At 38.2% G+C, this 25,171-nt stretch overlaps 1 long non-coding RNA gene and 1 pseudogene across 2 annotated transcripts; one reads left to right on the top strand and one right to left on the bottom strand.

Moving 5' to 3' along the window:
• Window positions 1-6: 6 nt before the first annotated feature.
• On the bottom strand, window positions 7-9,903 carry LOC110060452 (uncharacterized; annotated as a pseudogene). The gene is made up of 14 exons (XR_016204673.1): window positions 9,759-9,903; window positions 9,064-9,191; window positions 8,219-8,384; window positions 7,696-7,775; window positions 7,409-7,487; window positions 6,591-6,705; window positions 5,853-5,922; window positions 5,042-5,186; window positions 4,227-4,413; window positions 3,314-3,423; window positions 2,761-2,828; window positions 2,458-2,554; window positions 1,620-1,764; window positions 7-737 (listed from the first exon to the last, which is right to left on the bottom strand). The product of XR_016204673.1 is annotated as an uncharacterized LOC110060452 (transcript).
• A 2,924-nt stretch (window positions 9,904-12,827) lies between these two features.
• LOC149117507 (uncharacterized) lies at window positions 12,828-24,055 on the top strand. The gene is made up of 6 exons (XR_016205683.1): window positions 12,828-13,590; window positions 13,945-14,058; window positions 14,266-14,745; window positions 15,846-15,923; window positions 16,546-17,147; window positions 23,929-24,055. It is a non-coding gene; the product is annotated as an uncharacterized LOC149117507 (long non-coding RNA).
• The last annotated feature ends 1,116 nt before the right edge of the window (window positions 24,056-25,171 follow it).

The raw sequence follows: 25,171 nt of genomic DNA, 5'->3' as shown, positions 1-25,171 counted from the left end.
TACGCGTTTCTCAGAAATTTCGCATTTAATCAGAAAACAAGAGTTGCATGACAAAGTGACCTAATGAGGTAATGTATCAGAATACCGATTGGCTGTTAGGGGTACTTAACATTTACATCATACTCATTTTCTAGGAAACTCGACAACGTTCCCGGAAAATTTGTGCAAGATGTAAACACTGAATTCCTAGAAAAATGAGGTCATCTTTCGAGAATGTGAAAACTATTAAATCTAAACACGTTTCACTTAATTAATTTTTAAAAACACTTCTACTTGATGGAGTGAAAATAAAACGGATTGTAATTTACTGAAATTAATTTCCTTATCTCTTGGTCTCGGAAGGCCTTTGCAATTTCAATTTGTTTCGCTATAAAAGATATAAAATGAAATATAATCTTGGTCCATTTTTGTCATCCGTAAAACGTACACATCCTTGTGACCTGTGTGAATCCACGCAAAGCGTTCATTCCGCGGGCGACCAGAGTATCTCGTGGGCAGTCTCGCGTAAAAGCTCACATCCCGCGTGTAGATTAGAAGCTCCCATCTTTGCTTGAATTTAGTTTTATTTAACATTTTACTCTAGTCTCTATAACGTTTAATCTATAATTCATAAAACTCTGGCAAATGGACAAAAAGGATCCTCTTCCTCGACGCTCCATCGCGTCAATGACAACTCGTCAATTTCTTGCACTTGCTCCAGGGTGACCTCACTTTCAACGAGTTTCACAATGGAGGAACTGTTGAGCAAATAAAGACACTCACGTCATGTCATGTGGTAATTAGGGAGTTTAAGAAACCCATAACGACAACCGCAACAGAGCCAAAGCAATAGCTGTGCACGTGCGTTATAATTCTTGGTACATTTCTTTGCAGTCCTCTGCAAAACGAAAACACGAAATGACCAAATTCTGCGTTGTCTGGAGAACGTGAACAACGACGGATAATTTTTGAAACTATATTTCGAATTTTACGCTGTGTTCCATGTTCAGTTTCGAGATAGTTTTGACAAGGAGAAACAAACAAAATTAGTTTAGAGTATCGCGAGATTCGTAAGTAAAAAATAAAGTCACTTTTAATCAACGTTGTTCCTGAGTGTCAAATCAGAACACCTTGTTGGATCGCAAATTGCCTGAGCCCGCGTTTTTTTGTGCTCACTGTTGTCAAGTGGCATGACGTATCTTGATGACGTCAGGCTGACATGTGCTATTTTTAATTGAACAACAACAATCGGTGAATCTTCAGGTACTTACACGAGAATTTGCGAAAACCGAGGCATAAACCAACCTAAACTAAGTATGTGGTGGTTCTTCAAAAGAACTTTTATCAATCTAAGCATTTGAAACAAAAGGGGCATTGGTCAAAGCCTTTTCATGTGAGACTCTACATGTGAACTATGAGAAAGAAACTTGTATAAACACGGTCCAAAGTCTGTCGCATTAAGATATCTCCGTTCACGTACTCCTTTTAAGCAGATGTAGGTGCTTCATGTGATTTCTCTTCCCCAGTGCCAGTCGGTTCCTTCGACCGGCAAGGCTTAGGCGTTAGTATCTAGGCCCCGCCGACCAAATGAATCGGTAGGACTGCGAACGAGAATGTGTTCACACGTCTCATCAGCTCACCTCAAAGTTTTCTTAATGGAATCCAGGTCTCCTTTATGTTCATGAAGCTGAATGCCTCTGAATCTCAGCCAGTTAAGCGTTGCTTCTTTGTTTTGATCCAAATTGAAGAGCAGCTTAGTGTGCTTGTAAACTGTTTCAGGATTATCTGGAGAAAACATAAACAAAACGAGCACTAATTAATCGATAGTTTTGTCTCAACACAATCGCAACAGAAAAAGAGACAAGCGTGTTCTGACAAATAACACCATGACGCATGGATTAGTAAAAGTTGTGATTAACACGACATTAAAAATATATTGAATGGAAATAGCCGGTACATTTATAGATTTGCCTTATTGGGTCTAGCGAAAACGTAAAGCTGATTTAAACTAGACGAAATATAAAATTTCAAAAGTTACGTTTGTACAAAGAAATGTCTAGCGCCACGGCAGTGTAGCCATCGGCCATAGATTATTACGAATCTAGAAAACTTCGCTTCGTAAATAAATGTGATATGGCAATTCTATTGTGTAGGAGCTTCTAAATTAAAAGACAGAAAAAAAAACTACCATTTGTGAGCCTGCATGGTTTTTCATTCAGTGTAATATTAGCTAATGTTAAAGAATAACACCCTTAACGCAAATTGTGCTATTTCATTCCCAGCTAAAGATCCGTGTTCAGCTTCAAGTCTAGTTTGTGTCAATATCAGAGGCTGTTTCCGTAAACTGTTATAAACACGATATCAGTATATATGATCACACGTTATATCGAGTTGTCTTTTTAGAATCCCATTGTTTGGGTACAGAGCCAAAACTGACGACTTCACGTGACATTTTTTGTAGTTTACATAAGGCACTACCTTGTAAATATTCCAGACTGAGATGCAACTGGTGCAAAGCATCGTGGGTCTGACCCAGGCCTTCTAGGATCGACGCTTTCTGATTATACGCCTGGACCTGCAAGCAATGAAAATACAGAAGAGAAAACTCTAAAACTACATTCGAGCCACAAAAGGCCACAGGTTCGACATATCTTTTTCTTTGCCCCATGCTCGTGATCACAGCATTTAAATCTTTCACAACAATCTCTCATCTATTCAGCTGCAAACGTGGCAAAATATTAAACAAGACTACCTTGCTAAGAATATGACAGCTGCCCTCACCTTAACTTTCACAAGCTTATTTGGTTCACAACTTTGCCTCCGTTCCTCTGTCAAATCGTTGTCTCCTTCTAAAGCAAAACGTAAAATACTTGTAGCAAAATTAAGAGCCATGTTAAAGTTACAAAGAGAACAAGTTGTAAACAACAAAGTATAGCGGGTTTCGAACAGATAGGATTCAAGTTGTTTGTCCATTGCCTTAGACATTCAACACAACAAAGTTTCAGTGCAAATTTCACGTACACTGACTCACCTTTAACTTCTAATAATTCTATCTGGTAAAAATAGAGTCCAACAAATGCGCTTTTTAAGAGAAAGTATCTAGTTGAACACAAGATTTAGAAACTTGCGGTTATCTGTATCAATGAACTTTTTCATGAATATTTTTATTGCACACTGCTTACTGGATTAGCGAGGGGACAGCCGTCAACACAAGCCAAATACTTGTCATTATATTTAGGGATTTTTAGGATATCTTTGCACACCCTCATCACCCAGGTATGTTTCAATCTTAAACGCAGTTCATTTACCAAATCATGAATATGTTACAACTCACCACAATCCACCTTTCTTCTTTTTTTCTGCTGCCCCTCGGTGCCGTTTTCATTTTCTTGGCGCCTTGAACAATAACCTGATGGCTGAACACCTTCTAGGGCTTTCAGCACCCTGCGATGATTTTAAAATTATACGAAGTTTTAGTCTTTACGAGGCTGGTGGCCCACAACTTGTAGAGCTTATTCCGGTTACCACCCAACAACTAGGAATATTGCTACTCCCCCCGCCACCCTGATAAGGATGCTAGTCCATCGCAAGCTTACCCCCCCCCCCCCCAGTATCCATTTAATAATAATAAAATAATTTATCCTTCTTTGTGGAAAGAGACACCTTTGTGAGAAATGTGTGTTGCCAAAGAACACAGCAAAATGGTCGCGGCCAGGGCTCGAGCCCAGGCCACTCGATCTTCAGTGCAACGCGCTAATCATTTGCCAGCAAATTGAACACGAACTCCAGCTTTAACGAATTCCAGGTTTAATGTCACAATACTGAACAAAACAAAAGCCACGACTTAGCGCCGAATAATATAATAACAGCTGAAGCATGCGTAGAAGAGGGAAACCGCGGAAGGCTACGGGCGCAGCTTAAGAACAATGGGGCGACAGCTATGGTGATTAGCCCACAGCGAATCCCTTGAAATCATAAGAAGCAAGCATGTAACTTTATGTTTATATCATTGCGCAAGAAACAGGGGCCAGCAGCTTTTTCCAACTACGTTACTATGCAACACAACGAAACTGAATGGCGACAGGTTCACGTGATTAGTATTTTCGATAATTAGGCGTTAATTAAACCTTGCAGCTCGCTAAGCTCGCTGAGCTATGCTACCCTGAAACTGATGAAGTCGACTTGCGGCAAGTCTAGACTTTCTTATGATAAAGGTTGGACTATATAATTTACTACATACTCTGTACCTGTTGAGAGATTGTACTGCTTCAAGTGGCTGGTGAAGATGAACTAAAGCCTCGGCTTTCAACATCAACATCTCAACATCATCAGGCACAATTTCTTCATCTTCGCTGTTTATGATTTCTCCCTCGTCATCTGAACGAGGTCGTTTCCTGGAAGCCTTGTCGATTGCACTTGTTTCATCTCCGTCATCTGAGAAAAAAAATGAAGTCAAATCTCTGGCTTCAAATCACCGGTAATGTTATTGACGAATCTCTCGTTTTAAATGGACAGAATTAATGTCTTCTCGCAACTAATGATAGCAAGTATGGTGATCTAATGGTTTCTAGGTTTGACTCTGCAGCGAGAAGTAAGGGTTTTAGCCATCACCTGACCAGGGTTTTGTGATGTTTTGTTTTCACTGGTAGGGCAATTTGCTCTCAGAGTAGAGTGCCTTTCTTCACCTACGTGTAACATGTTTATCTGGGACCAAACCTGTGATGGACTAGCATCCCATCCAGGGGTGTGGCAATACTCCAGCTCCAGCTCTCCAGCTCGCTTCATGCTACAGAAATCAAAGTTACGTGCCAAAGACGACGAGCTACCAGGTTTGAAGCAGACTTTTCTTACTTCACCTTAACTAAAACAGTACAACAGCTCTAACTGAAAGTCGTACGGAAATTACCCTCACACAAAATTTCCCCCACATATGCCACTTCAGTTGATTAGGTAGACATGAAGATAAAATGTTTTTTTCAGCAGTACTTATTATTAACAAACATACAGGAGACCATACCTTTCACACTTCTGAAAACAAACATACCTAACTAATCTTTCGTACCTTTCTGGGCGCGTTTCCGACTTTCAAAATTTGTGAGCACTTTATCACAAACCGTCACAGCGTCTTCATATCTTCCAGCTTTTAACAGTGCAAATGCACATTGCTGATACAGCTTTGTGGGACTTGGCAGATTCCTAGTGTTGCGCTGTCAAGAATGAAGGAAATGAACAGTGAATAATTCCTTGTAATGCTAACTTTCGCAGTAACTGTTAAACTTCTCTTACATTTCTGGGATTATTTACGTACGCACGACGGAACACTTTCCTTAGAATTCGCCAATACCGTTTGTCAGGTAACAGTGGAAAGTTCATAATACTAACAACATAAGCCTATAGATACACAACAATAGACCTTTCCCGCATTTCAACAAAACTGATGGCGCCGAGTCGAGGTCAGGGTGGACAAAATTACAGCAAAAATTTATGTATGAAAATGTCCACCCCAAACCTTGCTCTGGTACTATTGTTCGTTCGCATTGTAGGCCACTTAGTTTTGGGAGAACAACACGGTATAGGAAACAACTGCAGGTAGCCACAAATCTTTGTTCAAACATTCCAGATAAATTTCCGATTCTTATCATCTAATCAAAATAAAGTGCCAGCAATCGCCATATTCCAAAAACTGTCACGCCAGCACGGCACAACAAGGCTAGGTCGTGTTGCTTAACAACTTAAGTGATGAACTGCGGGCTTGGTGACTTTTGCAGACGATTATGCTAAAGTTCCCAGGCATCCTAGCGTGCTGAGTTAGAGCCCATTCTCCTCCACTTACTGCGATTTGAAAGATGTTGGATATTATCTTTGATACTTACAAAGCTAACAGTGCGCATGTCTGTAATGTTGGCCAGCAACTCCAGATAGTATTTCGCTGCCTCTTCAAACCTAAACAAACAAAATGTCACTTGGCAAAAAAAGCTGACACACAAACACGTAATACACGGGATAGTTGAAAGGCCGTTTCGTAAACGATTTACAATCTCAAGCTGACAGTGAACAAGAGTTTTATTAAACCTGAACCAGCATGAACAGCAAGTCTAGGTAGACGTAATTATTATCATCAAAAAAGTAAAAAAACATATCCAATCAGTTTCTAAGGAGTCGAAGTGAATTGGCCAATGAACTTTTCTTTTGTTTTTCTTTCACTATCACTTAAAATCATAACAATTTAATTTGCTGGACATATTTCATAATCTTAAAAGAGTTAAATCTACTCCTCTATCTGAGTACAGCTTCTCTTGAAAATAACCCAAACCATAGTTAATAGAGGAAAATGGTCAGAATCCCGTCAAGCAACAAAGAAGCAAACAAACAGGCTAAGATTAATGTTGGAAGGTCCTTGACCCTGTACATCTTTTGTTTTATGCTCATTGACTTCGCAGTAATTACATAATCGAAATACTTCTATTGGTTAGTTGTATGAGCACACGTAACCACCTTTTGTAATTTACCAGGTTTTGTGCAGGGCCAACCCCCAAAATAGCCAACAAAAACATATAACAAACAACTTTGCCAGGTGTCATAATCTTCCCCTGTATTAACTATGCCCAAACCTGTCGAGTTCTGCAGATCTTTTAGCCAATATGAATGTGACAAGTTCTGTTGTTATACTAGAACTTGACATTGCACTGGCCAAGGCAAATCTTGGAGGAACAGTTAGCTCCACATCTGAAGAAAAATACAAGAAACGTTGTTAGTAACACATTTTTGCTGATGTGTAAAAACCACGTCGCTTTGCAGGAAAAACAAAACTGGCCATGTTCATTTCCAAGAACACTGCTACGAAGTGCACCCAAAAAATATTACTGATCATGCGCTGCATTTACCCTACTGATATCCCATTCACAGAGGGAGGCGAGGTAGCCTAATGGGTTCAAACCTTGGCGGGGTCACTGCGCTATATTCTTGGGCAAGACACTTAACACTTACAGTGCCTCTCTCCACCCAGGTGCATAAATAGATACTGGAAAATTTAATGCTAGACAAAAACCCTACAACAGACTAGCATCCCATCCAGGGAGGAGTGGAAATGCCCCTAGGCGATTCGAGCTACAGAAACCGGAGATAAACGCCGCCCTGATAACCGTAAGCCACTTGTAGAGAGACTTTATTTTACGTTTATCTCATTCACTAAAACACCATATCTGCTAAAACGAAGTCTGTGTTGCATTGGCTTTGCTCCTGCCAAACTTTTTCAATGGTTCAGACTCGTACGAAGCACTGACCATGAGAGGCTTTTCACTCTTGCCCTTTTGCCAATCGTACGTTTATTTCGATGCATCATTGTGCAAAGTTTGAACTGGCTGTGTAATTGCGGTAGCATTATTTATTTGAGAGTAATGCAATGGAAAACAGAACTAAAGGGACTTACCTAGCTTTTTGTTGTGATCACTGGGAATTACTGCCACATCATAGCGTCTTTCCTGTTCTCTTTCCCTACTCTGGATGGTCTAAACAGACAAACAAAGAAATTGATAACAAATTTGAATTTTGCACTGTGACTCTAATAAGCACATGGAAAGAGGCCAAACTACGTACTCTTGGAGGTCCCAACATGACAGGAACATCGTGGTCCGCTCTTTTCTACCATCCATCCCAACTACCTAACGGAATTCGAATCATTTGTCAAGCAAGCCCACTTTCAAACCGGCAGTCAACCACAAAAAGACGTATACAGTTAAAGCGAAACACATCAATTAAAGACACAAAATCGTACTTTCTTAGACTTTCTAAAAGTCCTAGGATTAAAAAAGGTCGACTTATGGCAAGTCTAGTACTTCCTTATCTGAATGCAAGTACGGTGCGTTCTTCTTAAAATGACATTCACCTGATGCGTTACACTAAATACAGGACTTCTAACCTCGGTAAACAAACGTCCCACCTCTGACGTCAGTGTCTACATACTCGAGGGAGAGCTGGTCACGAGTGAGGTGTGACACCAAAACATTCCAAATTCAAGACAAGGCTCTACAGATATGCGAGCAGTGTATGATGGGTTCATTTGAGAATAATTATTTACAGACCTTAAAAAGCGCGCAATAAAGGATTTCAGAAGACTCTCTCCACATTTCATAGGATTTCACCAAAAGAAAGGTGTTGTTTCAACTGCTTCTGAAAAGGTCAGCTTTTGCACAGGCTAATAATACAACTCTTTAATTTCCCTGTGATTAGTCACATCAGCTAAAATGTTCCAACATTACCTGTTTCAACAGCTTAAGAGACTGTATTTCAGCCATGACATTTCCCAGCTTCCGATGCTGAAGTGTGATGTTAAACAGAGCTTCAAGTTGTTGAAAATCATGTACCAGGGCCTCCCTGAATTTTGACACTGCAGTGTGATATTTACCCTGAAAAAGTAAAAAAAAAAAAAGTCAAACAAAATTTAAGAGAGCCGTAAGAGGAGCATGGGCTTAAATCTGGCATGAAAGGAGGCGCTGATCATTTAAATATGTTTTATTTTTTTCAAGTATGTTTAATGGATTTTGTACTAAACAGCAGTAAATGTTATCACACATTCTAATGTCAGTTCCTCTCGATGTCTGTCAAGGCCACAGTTGAGTCACTAACTGCGATTAAAACATTTGATTGCAACGTCTACGATAGAGCGATTTTCAATTGGGTGTCGTAAAACCAAAACCAAAGTTATCACTCTAGCAAATCACAAAGGACACAGACAATACAGTGAACCAATCAAAACTCAAACTAATTACATGTAGCTGACCCAAAGCGCGGGAAAACGTGTGCGAGCGATTGTGCGAGCGAGTCAAGATTGGTTTTGGATTTACTACTGATTGGATGAAAAATTGGCGCGAGTTTTTTAAGCCAATCGCGTAGCGTAGCTGATGCAAAACCAATTACATTTCGGCACTCAAATGAAAACTGCTCTATTCACTTCCATAAAGAACAGCAAATTACACAGGAGTTGTTCATCATAGGGTTCTAACATTTTATTAGTGATCATATTTGAAAGATTATACTGTCATTTGGCTCTGAATTAAAGAAACATTCACAAGTTCCGTTTTGTACCTTTATTGCACAGCAGCAGCCCAACATGTTTAAACCAGCGGCTTTATCTTACCCTTCAGAAACGTTGAGGTATTGCTGGAAGCATGGCAATGCTTCATCCACTTCACCTCGCACATACAAAGTGTATCCTAGGTTTTGATAGACAATTAGTACATCTGGCTTAGCTTGCCATGCATTCACTACAAGAGGCACAAAGGGTTGCCAAATGGCATGGAAAAGAAATGGCACATGATACTAAAGGGATATAAAATTATTTTTTTCTGATTCCACAACAACACTCAAAGTTATCCACTCATTTCCAGAGCAAATAAAATTTTAGTGTTCAGATTCAGATTCTTGACTTTATTATTAATATTAGTGTACAAAAATTGTCCGGCCCTGGTTCTGCAAAGAGAAGAACAGTTTATACACCATACAAATGATCAATGAATGCTTTTATTGTGACCATGAAAAAATTTTAAAAAGCATATGAAGTGTGCTTTAACATTTAAAGAATGGTTATAAAGTCTGCAAAATCATGAACCTAATTCATCTGTTTAGTACTGAGAAGTAACTGAATGTAAAGAAAAAATAGGATATACTAGAATTAAAAACAAGATTTGCAACTTAACCTGTGTCTGAATCGTTAAATAAATACTTAATTTATTTTTACTCTGTATGCAAGAGTTTACAACTGTATAAATCACAATCCTAACCTTTAAGATAAAGGTCATTAAAACCAACATCTTGAATTTGAATTTTGCTAGCAAGTGTTTCCAAGACTTTATCATAGTCCTTCTTTGTGAAGTGAGCAAATGCTGACAGACTAGTCACCACTGACACCAAGTTCTGTACATCTAAATTATTAAAAAGGAAAAGAATAAAGAATGCGTTCAAATCTCCATCAGATCAATTAAGCCAGAGCGAATCTTTGCATAATGTACTTTAGAGAAACTGAAATTCTGAGGAAGTCATACATGAGTTTATAAACTGTTAACTACAATTAGTAAAAGAAATCAATTAAATCGATGTTTTTCTAGCAGTGCCTTGTCAGGGCGACCCCTAATTGTATCTCCAATTTGGTAGACTGAAGAAACTAAGAGTATTGGTACTACCTGTCAATAGAAATTCACTCCCTGTTCTGACACACTTTACAATAAAATAAGCTAAAGAAGACCATCGAACCTTGTAATAATTACTGTACTTATTGCCTCCTAAACTGAAGAGGAAGGCACTTAGAGAGCAAGGACGTGAATTTATCCTTCTTCATGTTCCAGGTCTTGGAGGAAAGAACATTTCTTTGTAACCGAAGATAAGATAGGATAAGATAAGATAATCTTTATTTAAACACGGTTAAAAATTCGTCAGCTAACGAAAGCTTCTAATAACTAATAGTAAAAAACAACTGAGGCAATTGGTGTCAGTGGTGGCTCCTAGCATTGGAGGTTGACCTATTTTGTTTTGTTTTGCTTTGTCTCGTGTATCAAAACAATACAAAATGGCGAGGCGAGCGGAAGGCTGTGTTGTCAGATTCAGCTAGTTTTCGAACGAGACGTGAAGACCTGTGTGAAGATAAAGCGATCCAACGATAGAAAACGCGCAGAACTTCGACTGATATCAGGTTAGCACACGCCTACTTCCATAGAAGTTATTAGAATCGTTTACAGGGCCTTCGCCATTACCATCAACAAAAAGATAAATCCAATAAGTGACGAATGCTATTTAATACGGGACCACTTGGTATAAAACATAGAGTGTGCTACAATCATTAATTTAGAAAAATTTGCAGTTGAAATTCTCTCATCCCTTATCTCCAACGATAAAACTTTTGCGCTTGATTGTGAGAGACTTGTCGTGTCTTCCTCGCAGTGCCATCCTGTTTAGAACTTTCGAGTTTCACTAGCTATTCAGGAGTCCTCACCGGAGCCGATACGCAAAATATCCGCTCCGTAGGGCATAGTGTGCTGGCTGGTATTCTATTGCACTGGCATGAAACTTGCTGGAAAGCTCGCTTCAAAACAATTGCTTGCTTACTGTTTCTTCAATCAGAAGCTTATCCTAGCTGGAAAATGCTCATTTTCGGGATGAACCTAGCGGGTAAATTTTAATGTGAGGTTGTCCCTGGTAGACCCGGTTACCAGCCGCCGCTCTGGAAAATTAACACCCGGAAACTAGCTTGTACTTGTCAAAGATGGAATTTCTGGCTGCAAATTGCAGATGCGAAAGCCAAACTGGCTTGTAGTGTTGAGATGCGGACTTTCTAGATTACAGATATATCATTCGCTGAACTAATTAAAAGGTCATAAATATGTCGCGAACGCTGTTATCGTTGGTATTGACACTTGCTTTTGTAATTGTTTCTCGCGCCTTTGGCGCAGGAGATGATTGTTATAGGCTGAGTCGAATTTTAGACTCGTTTTACCGTTACTTCTCGTATTGTTAGGCATTGGGAGTGAATTATTTAACATAGAAATCGCATCCAAACGAAATCGACACAAGTTGTTTATGTCTTAGTTATGGTAGCATTAAGCTGTTATTGTTGTAGATCGAGCTGGTTGAAAAATGGTATTTCTGTTTATGCATCAGTCAATTCCAGCAGTGCCCATCCCACCCCCACCCCACCCCCCCCCCCCCCCGCGGGCTAACCCCCGGGCATTAGCATTTGTTTGAAAAATATGGACAAATTCCCTGGGGTGGGGACACGTTAGCTGTCTAAATGCCTTGGGGTGGGGACGAAGAAAGAGAGCAAATGCCTCGCCCCCGGGATCGTCGCATTCCAACACTTTTGCAGGTTTTTAATTAATCAGTGAATAAAACAGTCAACTGTTCAGTATTTTGTGAAGTATATATGAAATAATTCATATTTGAACTGCGATTGTAGATGAAAGTGAAGAATGATCATCGCAGTAAATTTTCCAATTTAAGCAATTGGAAAGAAGAAGCCTGAAAAAATCAGGCCTTCAACGGGATTCGAACCCGTTAATTACTGCGATGATCATTCTTCACTTTCATCAAAACCGCAGTTCAAATATAAGTTATTTCATATATACTTCACGTCATTTCACTCCTCACGGGAAGAGTATGAACTCAATTAATTGACCCTCGCTCCCAATGTGTGGCTTCATAGCTCGGTTGGTAGAGCAACGCACCGGTATCGCGGAGGTCACGGGTTCGAATCCCGTTGAAGCCCTGATTTTTTCAGGCTTCTTCTTTATAGTCCGAGCACGCCTTCCGTGCCTATCTTGGTAAACACCTTACACCTTCAGTTTTCAGGGATTGGCTCTGTAAAATGCCAACACGACTGAGAGTAAGACATGTTGCGCATTTAAAACGCGGCGATGAATTTCAAGCTCCCGAAGACACATGTTCAGTCTTTCCTTGGTATTTTTAGTGATATCACAAAGGACTTCAAGAGTCAACTTCTTGAAAATTCTTCAACGAATTTCATTTGAAATACCTGTACTTGTTTAGACGAAAATAACTGGCGACTGAGTGCGTGCTTTATTCGATACTTTTTTATTCATATCATTGTATGCACTATTGTTTGACGCACAGAAATCTCAATGAAATATTCTGATGCAGCAAACACTTTTCTAGTAGGTGGAATGAATTTTAATCGTGTATGTAAGGAAGTCTCAAGGGACATCCCGTTCATTTTAGTGTCAGAAACCGTCGTGTGATGTGAAGGTGAACCAGCATCTTCGTCGATGTACGAACTCCCCTTCGCAGATAAGTATACGCTTTCGTTTTCTCTTTTCATGTCCTTGTTAACTCTTCGCTTCGTTTCGCTATGCCTGTGCTTTCTCGCAGTTTAGTGGTTTAGTACAACCATTTCGTTGAGCACTTTTTTACGTCCACACAGTGAAGAAATTGTTGAATACTGGGAGGGTGTGAAACTTTCGGAATAAAGAATTACTAAGTTCGTTTAGACAAGCACATCGGAATAGCAGGTTTGAAAGTTTCTTACTGAATACCCCATTTCAGAAATAAGTTAATTTACTAGCCCTCTCGTTCGCCGTTTTTGTACCTGTTTTATGTTGTCCACGGCGGGTCTGAACTACAGGTCACATTCCACAGGTCAGAGCACAGATCACTGTGCTACAGATAAATATACAGCACCAAGATTCAGTCTCTTAGCCCTAATTAAACCTAGCACTCTGCGAAAATGTTGTTTTAGATCGAGGGGAAACTTTTGGCATAGTTATTCATCAGTAGAGTAGGGATTTCTACTCTTGACCTGTGGAATGTGACCTGTGTTTTAGACCCGGCTTGTTGTCCATTGCTCTGATGCTCTGAGTTGCTAAGGGTATGAAGATCTGACTGACTTAATATCAACAGTGTTAAAGTTACTTCAATAATATTTCCTGAGCATTTGAATTCTTTTCTCATGTAGGAACAGTTTGTTTCAATACAATCACTGAACTAACTGCTCGTGAAGGTTTTAATTGGGGTTAATTTAGTCGGTTTTACCTCGGGAGCGATTTTTTTGAGTTGTTATACAGCCATCCTTGTCCTTTACTTCAGGAGTGATTTCTGATACATTTTCGGGTAAGTAATATCAAAATATTGCGTTAGAATTTCAGACATAAAAGCAGATTTGTGTTATAATTGTCTTTGTGGTTATTGTTCATTTATCTTCATGTTTTCATAATTGTTTACATTCTCGTGAAATCAGAAATTACTTGACGAATAGCACCAATTTTGAACAAACTTGCTTTGAATTCTGGCGAGAACATTAAAACTACCTCACTTCAAATAAAGTAATTCTAGGAGAACATTAAGAAATTTTTTGACGCAGGCGATATTGACCGATGTTACGTTATATGGCCGGTTTCTAACTACCGAACTGATTGACCTACTGAATATATTTGTTGACATTTTTCTCTCTCCTTCTGGCACTAGACGAACAAAGGGGTATCCAAAGGAAATGTAACCATTATGAGCAGCAGTGTTCAATTTTGGAGCTTCGTTCTCTCCATATCAGCCTCTTCATGTTGTGATCAACTCCAATTTCAGGTAAATTCTAGGTTTTGTTGTTTTATCTTGTTGTATCATCTGACCTTGTTGCAAAGTCTGATTTAAAAATTGTGACTAAGATAGCTATCACGATAAATGCATTGTTATGGTTCAGTTTGACCCTTGCTAAAATTTTGTAACTTTTTTGTTCTAGTGTATGGTAATTTAAATTAAAATGTATCAGAAATCTTTTTCGATCGATTGCAGGTTGTAGTTCTTGGGCTCTAGCGCAACCTGGAAGTTGACTATAGGAAATGACTGATTTCAGATAAGTACATCGTATTTTTGTTATTTGTTCGTCGTTTTCCTGGTAAACGATTTAATTCAGAGCAAGATTAATCGAAAGACAATATACCACCAGAATCCCAGACCTGACACGTTTGTACGCAGTAAATTTTCTAAGCGAAAAGAAAGCCAGTCACCACTATAAAGTGCATTTCTCTAGTCTCTTGCAATTGATTTCAGGCTAGCGAACACAATGTAATATGCCTGAAAATAGCAACATTGTACAACTACAAGACTGTTCTATTGAATAAAAGGAGATTTACTTCATTTAATGACATTTCCTCTCTTTTTTCCAAGGTTGAACACAGAGTGCACGTGCATTGAAAGAAAACCAGCCATTTTGGATTGTGGTGTTTTACCCTTCGCGTCGATGCAAGCAGACGACATCTGAAAGATCTTATAGTCAGATAAGCTCGTCGTCATTTAATTATAACTTGGCTTCACACTAGAAGCTAAGTTAGTTTCAAGAAAGCAGTTGGCTCAAGTGCACTTGAAAATCTCAAGTCGCACTTTAGAAAACTTGGCTTCACACCTGATGACAAAGTATATTACTTGAGCATTTTCGCAGAAAAATAACTCATATATATTACAAATGCGATTGTCCGGCAGTAAAATCGTGAAGAAATGCATATGGTTGCTTTGTTGCTAAAGAGCAACACAGCAATAGCAGCAAAACAAAGGAACAAACGACATCTTCTGTATTTCTCTAGAGTGGCTCAACAACGCGGTTTTCGGCAGAGATTGTTCTAGGGCTTTAGCTAACCTAGGAAATGTGTTTCCGTGTGACTCGTCCAATGTTCAACAGAGTTGTGCGATTGCAAAGAAATGACCTGGTTGAAACTTGAGACAGCAGCTGGTTTTGTATTTTGCAGAAGAGCATTTGCTGTGTCGGATGATATGAAAACCTATGGTTAAGGCTGTCAATGAAAATGAAATTCAAGCAAGTTGTTTACTAGTATCAGTTCGTTCGTCAGAACTGTAGCAACGCTGCACACCGCCCTCAGTTGGCTTCCATTTCCCATTGGTCAAGTGTGCTCTCAAGTGTGGTGTAGACCATACTTGGCGGCGTACTTCGGCTTCTTTGAACTACGAACGTTTCCATGGTCACTAAGTTAAGTTCAAGAAAGCACATTTTACCCCTTCACACTCAAAGTAGGTTCCAAGTGTACTTAGATTATACTTACAAGCTCTAGTGTGAAGCCAAGTATTTTCTTAACTATTCTGTCTCATACCATTTACAGTATCAGTCCAAGAAAGAAAATAATTAATTTCTTTTATCATGTTGATTACATCCTGAGGGAAATAACTAAATGAACTGTCTTCATGTAGCAAAAAAATATTAATTTTACACTGCTTTGTGCGCGTTCAAACGCTGTCTGAAAAGCATTTATGCTTTAAATGTCTCTGTAAACCGCTGGCTCTGCATTGTCTTTAACCAAATTCCTGAACCTAACGCAATTTAAGTCAGTATATCGAAGCTTCCTCTTTTCTTTTTCATGCAGGTTTTAAAATAGACGTGCTGAGAGAAAACAAGTTCATTTTGTACGACAGTGTGTGGCTCTAATGTTCTTTGGTACAAAGTTAGTATTGCAAACATCTTGGTTCAGATAGACCAGATATTATCTTCGCAGTTTTCTATTCATTAACTGAGAAACGTTGTCTAAATGTACCACCAAAACCTCAGCAGTAATGTTCATAAAATATTTTTTGCCGGTGTTAGAAATTTATCTGTAACTTGCCTCACTTGGGTTCTGGCAAATTTATGAAACGAAGGACTGAAAATTTGCCAATGCAAGAAAAGCAACTTCGTTAGCTCTTGAACTCAGTGGTTTCAATCAGTAGTTCACTGCTTACTAATGGATGGAAACGCTTTTTCTCTACAATAAGTCCAGCATCTCAAATTTTCCGTTTTTTTCGGTTTCAGTCCCAAGTTAGTAAAATCTCCTTCCATGTCAATACATTTCAAAGTATCTTGCAGAGAAATTCTTTAACTATTTTAATGTCCTTGGCACAACCAGGAAGTTTGTTTGAGATTTGCTAGCCAACAAAAATTTAGTGTTTTCTTAAATAATTATACCATACAGTATTGATACCTGCTTTAAGAAGTCACTGCAGAATTGTCTGTTATTAAATTTATAAACACGTCTCGAATTTGTTGATGAAAAAATAGTTCGTTTTATGTTTAATCTCCTTTTTTGCCAGGTGAACTCGGATATTGGAGAGAAAGTGTGGCCATTTTGGATTGCAGTGCTGGTGCACTATGATATATTGGAAAAATCTTAATTCAGATAAGTTCACCCTTTCCTCATTTTACTTGAATTTGTCGTCGACCACTGTAATAACTGTGTCATTCCAAGTATTCTGTAGATAAATCTAATCGGGAGTAGTGAAAGATGAAATTTTGATCCTGTGGTGAGCGTGGGACAAAGAATTGTACATCACAGTCCGTGACGGGATTCGAACCCATAAACTCTTAGATACCGGTTGGGCAATGAGGAATTGTTCTGATGTCCGAAAGAATTCTTGAAAGTAACACGATTGCGAGAGATTTGTTCATCAGTTTCAATAAAGTAATGCTTTAGAAAAGCACTGTAAATGTATATTTAGGGGCAAATATTCGAAATTAACACAACTGGAGATCCGATAATCATTGAAAAGTAATTTAATTTGTTGTTTTCTGCTCTTTTTATCACTATGTTGAATGCAAACATCGTTTCAATAGAAAGTGTAGCCATGCTAGATCAAAGTGTGTAAGCTCTCGAAGCCTGGCTCGAGTTGACAGCCATTGAAAACACCTTTTTCAGGTAAGTCGTTTTCTTCTCTGTTTACAATTGAACAGTTTCAGTCCAAAGAGTGATCAAAATATAATCCCATCGTACCTCGCTGCGTTGTCAAGTATGTTACAAAGGCAATGTTACCAAATTCATAAACTAAGAACAAAAGAAATGTATGACGATCAATTGGGAAAATTGATATTTTGAGTTTGAGACTGAAGTGAAAGGTTGAACATCGCAATTTATTATTTTAAAGGACATCTTGAAACGGCCGAATATTCTCCGCAATGCAAAATTGAAGCGCTTTTTCCTGACATTTTGAATTCAAATTTAACAGAATACAAACCTGCTGGTGGTACTAGTAATTGTTACAAATTTATTTTGATATAAACATTGTGAAAAACAAAGACTCTAAAGTAGCATTTCAGCTTACTCTCGGCTTGGCTTTGCGAACGAAGATTTAAGGAAGTGATCCACTTATGCTGCAGACAGAGAACCATGTACGACAATTTACGAGAACAATTCCAGTTTAATAGCACAATGATAATTTGCAGTGCGAACAATGCTTTCCTTATACGAGGCCGCAAATGAACTTTAAAGGCGATTCATTTAGAGAAGGAATTGTTCAGAATCAAATGTGTTTAAAATAGTATTGTCAGGCATTCAAGAACGAACAGCAACTTAATTTATAACGACTGATAGAGCTCATTACTTTATCGGCATGACAATTCTAATTGCGCTATGGTAAACACGATCATTTTTTGGTCATCAATGTTCGAAGCTTGACCAAAATCTATATAAACATGCACTACTTTTTCGTCTGTATAACTGATAAAAGTACAAAACATGGAGGTAGTGAATGAAAAAATATCATCACCTAGGGCAAATTAGTGTCTTGCTACACCATTTAATATGGAAATTAACGTTTAGAACAGAGAAAACAGAATTAATTTTTACGAACGTTGTTTGGCTTCAATACGTACTTGCATGTGTCCGGGTACAAGTGCGCTCAAGCCTTGACAGAAATTTCATGTTTTCGATGTAGCGATGTTTCACTGACATGGATTTCAAAGTGTAGTTTGAGTATTTTCTTTTTCTCAAGAAAACAACAGTTTGTTGCATGTGAATAAAGTTTTTGTGTCAGTATTCAAACAAACAACAAACAAATAACATTCCAGCTAGAATAAATATGTGACGCTAGTCTCGCAGGGTAGCTGAAATGATAAATTGAAGTAATGGTCGATACATTTTAAAACAAAGAGCAAAAAAAAAAATGGACCCTGAGAAAAATAGATAAATAAAACAAGTACACAGGTCAAAAGGTGTCAAAACTACTGTTTACACATATGGAATGTAACAATGAAATGGAAAATAGATAAAATAGAATCGAAAACTTTAGAAAGCTTTGAATTTACGTAGTATGTTAATTGCTGCACGCGCAGTTTCCCGCTTCCTTGGAATGTCGTTTTCCGTTAAAAAATAAACGATCTTCAATCTAAGCAGGAGCCATAACCGGGGACAGAGACCGTAAGTCTCGGGATCTGCACGCACCTAATGATATGGGGCACTTTTGCTATTTTTAGAACAACCCTGACGACATACATCCGCGCGGATCCACACACATGTCGTGGGTTCTCGCGTGGATGTTGTCAAAGAATAAAGTTTATGTAAGAGATCTCTCTACTCTGGTATCGAGGTAATTTGTGAATTTCTCAAACAGTGCTTAATGATAAACAAAACCTGTTTTCGATAGTTTCTTATTATTTCTGCTCGATTGACAAGTTTGTAAAAGATTTTGGAAGGAAAGTCTGACGCGTACAAGTAGCTCCAGTCCGAGTCGGTGTTTTCAATTGTAGCTAATTGTCAACAAATCTTGACAAAGATTTCTTTCGTTATCTTTTGTGCTGATATTCTGCAACAATTTTCACCAACGCCAAAAGGCTACTATCATGTGCGTTTGTTCAAAGTAGTGAAATTTTACACAGCTGCGAAAATAAAATAGACAAGGAGTTTTGATAACTCAGCCAACAAAATCGAAATCGTAATTCGAGTTGATTAAAGAAGGCGTCATCGTAACTTTGCTGATTATTCCTGCTGTATTCATATATTTTCAGCTAACCAGTTTAATATGTTCTCAAACATTTATCAACCTTGAACATATTTAAAAACTAGAGATATTATTGCGGAAGTCCAATTTGTCATGTTTACTGACTGTACAAAACACGCATCGGCGGGTGCTCTTATTCATCGACAACAGACAATTTATTGAATTTTTACACAAACAGAGCCTATCCGTGTCTACAGACGTAAACTTATTGGGCCTTGATGAGATATCAAGCGTTGCTTACAATTCAGGCGAAGTGCAAACTTGCAATTTTTTACTTCTTTTCGGTGGCCATAGACTCTGGCGAAATCCCCGCAAGCGTTTGGCAAGAGGAAGGAAACTTTGAAGTCCTTAAACGCTGCAATATCCAAATTTTTCCAATTGATTTTTTGCTGTGTTACGGAAAAGCTGTTAATCTTCAGCATATGTGAAATTTAAAGTGGAGTAATGTGGAACTCTTGTAAAAGAAGCAGCGGAACACAACTTGGTCTGAGTGATATAAAACGGGACATACCTAAATTCGACACTACCTTACTTCAGTCGAATTGGAGCAGCTTACGACGAAAATACTTAAGCAAAATTCCAACAGACATAAACGTATTGAGTTGTGGGCCAAAAGCATGAGACATGTCGGGAATTTCGGATGCCATTTCCCCCGCGCTACAACCGCAAAAATCCTCGCAGCATGTACCCGCGCTTTCCGCACACGATGACGCAATTTGTTCTAAAAATAGAAAAATTGTCCCATATCATAGGGACAGCCCCACTACTAGAAATGGCGCGTGCTTACGGTCTCCGTCCCCAATTGTGGCTCCTGATCTAAGCTCATTTTAGCAACTCAGTGTCCAATTTTCACATCGATTCGACATAGGGAAGATTAGTACAAAGTTATTGCATTGGAAAACGTTATTATCAGAAGTTAGAAACTAGTCTCACTTAGTGCAGGAACCGTGATTTTACAAGAAGTATTTACAAGCAGTATTACTGAGGAAAGGTTTCAAGACATAATTATCATTATGATTTAATTTTTGCTTTGGAACTTTTGAACAAACCTTTTGAATTTTAATCATATTCGTCATCCTTTTCATCTTTTATATGGAGGTCTTAAAAATGAAACAAATTTTAGAACATGCAAAGGGTGAAGATTAACTGTGAGTGCCTCTTTCCATGTTCATCAAATTATAAATGCAGCATGGATTTCAAAATTTTGCAAATATGTCAAAAAGTTTGAAAATACTAAAAAATATAGCGATTCAAATTTATTTTTTTAATTAAGACTTTGTAAAAACCGAAAAATTCTCTAAAACATAGACTTGAGCTTAGAAAAGTACACCAAAATTCATAAAACACCTTTGAGTGTGCTTGTTTGCCACAGGAACGTCAAGAAAAGCAATGAACTAATTGACACAACAAAACGTTCCCTGATTGTTTTAACAAGGTGTTACCAAGTTCAGTTATTTATATTGACCTGCGTCAGTTTCCATTGTTTTCACTTTATCAAGATACTGGAAAGAGCATTGACCTAAATCCTGTTTCGAGACGCATTGGCGATAATTAAAGTGAGATAAGAAAGTACTTAAACACAGTACATTTGAACATAGTTCATAGAGGGAAATGGTTATGAATCACGGCAAATTTCTTTGTTATATGTTTGTGTTGGCTATTTGTGGGGGGAGGGGGGGAGGTTGACCCTGCACAAAATCTGGAAAAATACAAAAAGTGGTTATGTGTGCTTATACAACTAACCAATAGAAACATTGCGATTACGTAATTCATGCACAGTCTAGGAGCATAAAACAAAACGATGTACAGGGTCAAAGACCTTCCAGCATAACTCTTAGCCTGTTTGTTTCCTTTTTGATGTTTGTTGGGGTTCTTAACCATTCCCTCTATTAACTATGATTTGAACAAATACAACTGTCTTGAGGATAAGCTTGAAATTGTATCGATGACCTATAAGAAACTGGAACCGAGAATCAAACACGTAACCGTCAGGAAATTTAGTCGTGGACATGTTAACAGGTCGTTAATAATTTGCAGCAGTAAATTATTTCCCATCATTGCTGATAAAAGCTGTATTTTTAGCCCGCATTTGCAAGTCTATTTCTTAGCTGGTCGGTAATAGCAGATCGAGTTTTCATGTTGTTTCCGAAGCAATATTTGTTTTTCAACCCCTTGGCAGGCAAGTGTACTATGCTTTCTGATAGTTAAATAAGCGACGCTTTGGTAAGCAGTGAAAACACAAGGTCAATTTGCAAGGACCGATGAAACCAAATAAAAAAAGAAGTACCGGATCCTGTCCCTGTAAAGGATGTAATTGGACTTGGTGATGTCGGACTACTGACAAAAACGCTAGGCTGATAAAAAGGTTTGAGAACGACATAATCAATTCATATATTTCGAAAAGCTTAAAAAAAACGCCCAGTGCCTTGAAAAGATTGCAGAGGCATTGTTTTTGATTTTTCGGTTTTACGTTCTTTTATCAATAATATCAATACTTTTGAAGCATGAATCAGTGGTACCCTATTAAAAGTTAAAGGGACACAGTCAGCTGGAGCACATGCGCATTAGATACCATTTGATTTCATAGTTAATTTGCATATCACAGAGACACGATCCATAGTGTTTTTAACCAAATATGATACAATAACTATCATAGGATGAGCAAAAACCCACTCAAAAACAGGTTTTTCAGTAAACGATGGAAAATCAAGCAAAACACTGCGAAGATTGAAGCGGATTTCTAGATGTACTCGACGAGTATCTTTGATTTCAGGTTGTGGTGAACTTTTTCAAAGTGAGAAAACTAGTGTCCAGGTCAGCGCGGTCCCAAAGCCGACTGTGTCCCTTTAAGGGCCCATTAACCGATCTTTTCGAGCCCTTGCTAAGGAAAATTTATTCTCATATAACCTCATCATTTTTAGTTAGTTCAGAGATATTTCATGCGTTTTAACTTTTTCATGATCAGTAACACTAGTGATGACGTCAACAGGCCACGCCCATAGTCATGTGACTAATACAGAAAAAATGCAAAGCCTCCCAGGCAAATTACTTTATCGGGATTTTTTTCATTGATTTAATATTTTAATTTGAATCCTCATTACGATATGCATCAATTTTGTTTCATTTCTAAAAGGTCAGATTTTGAAAGCATTTCAAAATATTGAAAAATTCGTAATTCTCTGAAAAAAGCATGATTTCGAAAAAGGAATGCATAGCTATGTTTCCAACATTGGCTTTAATCGAAATTCATCGAAAAAGGCTGGATTTAATGAAAAACCGCGTTTCCTTTAGCATTTAAAGAAACCGGAAGTGCGCCCGAAAGATATTAGAAGTTACCCTATCAGCGCGTGCGCAATTTACACTACCAGCGCACTTCGGTAAGATCAAACAAAGCCACACGGAGTTAGTTTTTCTCTTTCTATTGCTCTTGTTTATCTGTCTTTCTCTTATTTTGTCTTTGCTTGTACTTTCTCTTGTATTTTGCGAAACACAAAGAAAAACTTCTTAAATGTAAGGGAATTTGCAAGTTTTTGAGTTGTTATTGTTTTCCGCGCTCAGGCTGACGTAAGTAACCGGAAGTGAAATTTCACCTCCTTAACAAGAGGTGCTGTTTTCTGTAAGCGATAATCCAACTATGTATTAACACAGCGGAGCAGGGCTTAAGTTTTGTATCACTCGACTTCAGTTTGCAGAGAAATATTGAGCCACGGCCCATCCAAGGATGCGAATAAGACAAGTGGAAATGAATAAGTCAGTTTCTTTCGTGAGATTTGTTAAGTGCAGTTCAGAAAACTACTGGTTCAGATCGAGGCAGAGCGTGTTGTTGATCATAAGTAAGGAAACAAGGTCGTGTCAACATGCCAGCAGAAGTAAATAGTTGCTGCAAAGTTAAAGTTTTAACTTTGAAAATTAAATTTACGATTTTAACTATGAAATGTCTAGGTCTAAAAATGTTTTCTAACAAAAGAATTAACAAAATCAATCAGCCTTCATAATGATTCATGAAAACGTTTTATTGTGATCACTCTTGATCATTATGTAAGAATTAATAACCAACAGTTATTGTGCTTGACAACGGTACAGTAATCTGGTTACCATTAGTACAAATCTACCGGATTATACTAATGCAATACTGCATTCTGATTGGCTAAGGTATATCTTGTACGATCACCCATTACTATTCAGTGGTTGAAGATTGTCTGCAAAATAGGGACATTTTTGCTCGTGTCACCGAAGTTTCGGAAAAGGATTTAGAAATATTGAATGGACAATCAAATTCTCCAGAAGGCTGAAACAAGGCCATTTGCTGTCACAGCAGTCGAAATTTTAGAAAAAACTGATAATCGCTTGGACAAAGCTGAAAGATGGACTCAAAAGACTTTATTCTGCGCTCGATAACACTATGGTGACGTTTTAAAGTGTAGAGATTCAGTTGCCAATCATTTAGTAGGAGTTCTATATCTAAACAACTAGTTTATTTTGCTTAGTGTTTGTTTATTTTATTCTGAAGCCAAAAGCTAGCGTTACCTTGTGAACATTTTATTATATATGTAAGCACCGTAAGTTTTATTTGGAAAGAAAATATAGAACAAGTAGGAGAGTATCGCAGCAGCACCCTCACTCCGACAGTTCATCGCATAACAATACATGTTGAATCTGCGTGACACATTCTGATGAACTGTTAATATTTGATTCGATCAACAGGTAGCCTGAGGAATAGTAAAGAAAGTGAACAATCATGCACCACAGCGAACAACTGGCTAAAAGACAAATACAGAAACACTTTCAAATAAACTCTCTTTGAGCTTGGAAATAAACTTTAAGAAAAGCACCTGTACTCCGTTTATCGTAAATCTGTCGATCCTCATAGTAAGTTGTGATGGAATAGTTGATTAACGAATGAAGCGGACGTGAATATATATAATATCAAGTCTGTGTGGGGGAAGAAAAAAAAGATGAGATTTTCGCAAATAGCAAAGTAAACTTAGCTGATGTAAGGTAGGTGCAAAGAGCAAATTAAAGAGTAGACTCCAATAAGCTCTTACACCTTCCTGTCATAAAATATTATTTAGGAAATAACTGTAGAAAAAACTATGCCGCAGAACCAGAAAGGTGAATGCGGTTAAACCTGGGTCGTTGTCCTTTACTTTGCATTTAAATTAGTTTAATCCAATGAACATTGCTCATTCCTAAAGCAGAGGGCAATGCCAGAAAAAAATCGTCAGATAATCAAAAAATCGTGAGATACCCCTACACGAGCCACTGTGCACAGTAGTTTATCTTCGACCAAAAATCTCCCACCATCTTACAGGGGAAGATTGTTTGAAGAGTCTTAATTCCTGTCCCCCAAAACCCCCACTCCCCTGAATGAAACAATCGCGAAGGAGGATTAAATCTCGTCCATAATCCTTTACTTTCCTAGAGAGAATAATTGGAGAGAAAGTTTAACTCTCGTCTACAATCCTCCACTCGTCCTTTAAAAGTCGAAAAGGCGTTGTAATATGAGTTAAATTTCCTCCCAAAGTACTTTTCTCTGACAGGGTAAAAGGTTAAGAAGTAGCGGTAAGACTAAACTACACTGTGTCGACACTATGGGCATAAATAAGCAGTCTAGTCTTTCAGCCATTTCCTAAACCTTGACCACCTTAAAGAAACTTACTTTGCGAGGAAGTTTTACTCAATGTAACCACTTTTGACTTTTAAGGAAAGATCATGAGATTATGGTTAAAACTCGCACTTCCCTCCAAATCTCCTTCCTAGGAAAGTAGAGGATTATGGAAGAAATTTATTCCTCACGCGCGACTGTTTCATTTAGGGGAGTGGAGGTTTGAGGAAAAGAAATTAATGCTCTTGAAACAATATTCCCCGAGAAGATCGTGGGGAATTTTGACCAAAAGATAAACCGCCGTGCCCAAAACATCGTGTACGGGTATCTCTTACTGACGAT

This window comes from Orbicella faveolata, unplaced genomic scaffold (genome assembly GCF_042242905.1).
Source record: "Orbicella faveolata isolate gen_17 unplaced genomic scaffold, um_ofav_v1 contig_12, whole genome shotgun sequence".
NCBI classification, from domain to species: domain Eukaryota; kingdom Metazoa; phylum Cnidaria; class Anthozoa; order Scleractinia; family Merulinidae; genus Orbicella; species Orbicella faveolata.
The sequence above is the reverse complement of the archived record's forward strand: the minus strand, read 5'-3'. Positions and strand labels throughout refer to the sequence as shown.